Consider the following 3,784-nt stretch of genomic DNA (forward strand, 5'->3'; position numbering starts at 1 on the left):
CTCTTAAACATGATTAATATTTATTATTCTTGAATTATAATTATTTTACGATTTTTTATTTTATAGCACAGATACCTCTTTTGAATATTTATGTTATTTTTCATGAGTTTGTTCTCATTAGTATAGGTACACACACAACGCGCGTGTATTGGGAAAAATTTGTATTCATATATATATGATGACGTGTCCTGACACGTGGAATGGATAATGAGTTATGATTTGCCACGGTTCAAGAGTTACAAACAGGTACGAGTAGAAAGAGGCACGAGATGAGAGGCTCAGNAAAGAGGCACGAGATGAGAGGCTCAGCGCCCCGTTCCTGTTTAAGCTTATTTACATACGAGCATTGAGAAGAATGAACCTGGCTAAAGAAAAAGATGCAAATACGGCATTTAAAGGGTATTAAATGCTGGAGCCGTTAAGGAATATATACATTCAATGTAATGATTATGTAACGTAGCATTTAATGTCATTAATCACTCATAATAGCCTCATTATGACTTAGGCATAACGTGCATCCCCAAAGATTCCCAAAGGGACCTATAAAAGGAAGAATATGTAATCACTGGAGGGACAAGTGACTATTGAAATATACTCTAATTTACCAACTTTCATACTTGGCTATTCTAAAATTTCTTTCTTTATTTACTTTTTCGATTATCAGTAACCCGATTCTTCTAATTTCTAGCTTTGACTAAAAATCTATTTTTTGGTTAAACAGCGCGTACATTAAGACTAATATATATATATATATATATATATACAAAAAGTATATATTTTTCGGCTATTATTTGAGAGAGACTATACAATGTTATTTTCTCAGGAATTTTATCATCCCGTTGTAAGCCCCACACTTTTGTCAAATTATCAATTGAATCACGACATTATAGTAAAGGATTCAAAAAAATAAGAAAGTGAATAAGCAAAGTAATCAAGAGATTCGAACATCTAATATATATTAAAAAACTATTACTTTTTATATATAGTATAATTTTTTGTAAAATAGAGTCGGACCCCTTCCGCCCCCAACTACAGTAGTTCTAATTGTTAGGTAAAAAAAACATGCTTTTTCTTGTGACCAAGTCAGTTGTGTGACTGAATTGGCCTCTACTATTGTAGCATAGTATCAACTTCATCGGTTTTCTAGAAGAAAATATATACAATAGTTTATTATTATTATTATTATTTTACCTTCTAATAACATCACAAGTATCGCTAACTCTGTTTATCAAGGCTTAGATAAAGAAAAGATATTACTTTTTTGTGTTGGTGAAATTTGAACCCAAGTATTTAACGTTTGCACCCATTTCATTAAATATAGGTGAAAACATGGGCAGAAGGGAGTTCACGCGAACCCCCCTTCGTCAGAAAATTACACTGTACATATAACGTAAAATTACACCATTCATGATGCAAACGCTATTTGGCTTAATTTTGTCATATTGTTTTCTTGTTATTATGCTATGTGATGAAGATATATGGAGCTCCATTAGGTCCACGTTGTATGAAATTTACTCCATTTGTCGTCTTGAACAAAATCAAGAGATAATGTCAAAATAAAATTCTTCATCTTGTAGCAACATATTTTGTGTTCCATTGACAAATCTTTTAGCAAATGGTTGGCCAACATTTATTGCAATCTTCAAAACCATTGCTTATAAAATGATCTTTTTTGCTCCTCAATACTACACTTTATTGGATTACTTCTGATATTGTATCACTAGAGAACTAATACCTTACTATGGCTGAAAAACTTACCTCAAACACCCATGGCCAAAATGGTGCACAACACGCCAAGGGCGGGTCTACCTCAGGCGAGGGGTCGTCAGTTAAACACCCTTTATTGGAAAATCACACTAAAGTGAAATTCATGGCTTCGTCACTGCAAAACGCGGCCCAAGTGGCAGTGGTCTTGGTACCATTTCCGGCACAAGGTCATCTCAATCAACTCCTCCATCTCTCTCGACTCGTTTCCTCATACAATATTCCTGTCCATTATGTTGGAACCATTGCTCACATTCAACAAGCGAAAATTCGGGCTCATGGTTTTGATACTCTCACCACAACAAACATTCATTTCCATGAATTTCAAACACCTTCTTTTGAAACTCCCCTTCCAAATCCTAACGCTTCTACCAAATTCCCAAACCAGCAATTGCCTTCTTTCTACGCCACGTTCCATCTCCGCGAGCCAGTTTGCTCTCTAGCACGCGAACTTTTGAGCAAGAATCTTAAGAAAGTGGTTGTTATTTATGATAATTTGATGAATTGGGTGGTTCAAGATTTGCCTGAAATTCCAAATACAGAGTGCTATTCTTTCATAGTACTTCAGCTTTCTTTTCATATTCATTTTTCTAGGAACTCAAAGGAAAACCTGTCCTACCTGGAACCGAACATTATGAGGATATTCCATCACTTTTAGACTGTTTTCCTACAGAGTTTTGGGAATATTTGAAGATACTAGAACAGTTTGATGGGAAGATTCATTGTGGTGAACTTTACAATTCGTCACGAGTAATAGAAAGTTTGTACCTTGATTTAATGGCCAAAGAGTATGGTGGATTGAAGCAATGGGCTATAGGTCCATTCAATCCTTTAGAGCCAAAAGAGAAGAGCAAAGACTCAAACAAACATCACGAATCCCTCGATTGGCTTGACAAACAAGAACCAAACTCAGTATTTTTGTGTCATTTGGGACAACTACTTCGTTGTGTGATGAAGAAGTCAAAGAACTCGCGAGTGGTCTAGAGAAAAGCGAGCAAAAGTTCATTTGGGTACTCAGAGATGCTGATAAAGGAGATGTTTTTNATCTTCATTTCAGTTAGAGTAATTAAAGTGAGCACAAGTGTGTCATGGCATGAGAGTCTGCATTTGAGTTATGATTGTGCACTGCTTAGGTCGGTCTTTGATAATATCAGGTGTGACATAAATTGGGGCAATACATTGCACAGTTAGATATAGAAGTGTGGTTTAGCTTGCTCGAGGACGAGCAAAGGTTTAAGTGTGGGGTGTTGATAATAGGTGAATTTGACTATAATCACGCACCAAATAATCACCTTCTTGTGAACTTTTAATGTGGAAAAATGACAACAAAATGCTCTTATTAGTGTTTTTCATGATTTGCAGGTGATATAGGTGTAAAGAAGGCTAAGGAGCGGTTTTGGAGTTAACTATTGATGAAAAAAGGCCAATTGTTGAATTTCCCAAGTATCCCATTCAAAACAGGCCAAAATTTCCGGGTACAAGTTCCACCGCGGTGGAAGGCAGTTTCTGAAAGTTGAAGATTCCGCGAGGGCGTTTGGCTGCGGTTCTACCGCGACCGCGGTAGAACCGCGGTGGGCACAGTAAACTTCAGGGACTTAAGTGTAAAACACGGGATTTTTAGACCTAAACCCTATTTAAAACACTAGACTTCGCCCAAGAGATGCATGTATTGATTTTTTAGGTTTCTTAGCAAGGAAACACTAGACTTTCTTTTGATTTTTATGATGAATTCAAGCGTAGTTTATTCTCCCATATCTATGAGTAGCTAAATTCCTTGTCTAAGGCTTTGATGGAACCTATTGGGTGATGAACTTCTTGTTTATGTGAATACAAATTGCGAGTTTAATCTTTATTTGTTCAACTTCGTGTTCGTTGTAGTTAATTGACAGGATCCTCAATTAGCTGTACCTATTTAGTGTGCATAACTTGGAAAAGAGTGCATATTTAGGGTATTGTTGAACAATACCACTCCTAGATTATTAGAGGAATCTATAATTGTGGGTTTAAAGGCGGGATTAGG

At 36.1% G+C, this 3,784-nt stretch overlaps 1 pseudogene; it reads left to right on the forward strand.

The window, feature by feature from the left end:
- The first annotated feature begins 1,694 nt into the window (after positions 1 to 1,694).
- Positions 1,695 to 2,825, forward strand: LOC109215592 (annotated as a pseudogene).
- The last annotated feature ends 959 nt before the right edge of the window (positions 2,826 to 3,784 follow it).

This window comes from Nicotiana attenuata, unplaced genomic scaffold (assembly GCF_001879085.1).
Source record: "Nicotiana attenuata strain UT unplaced genomic scaffold, NIATTr2, whole genome shotgun sequence".
NCBI lineage: Eukaryota > Viridiplantae > Streptophyta > Magnoliopsida > Solanales > Solanaceae > Nicotiana > Nicotiana attenuata.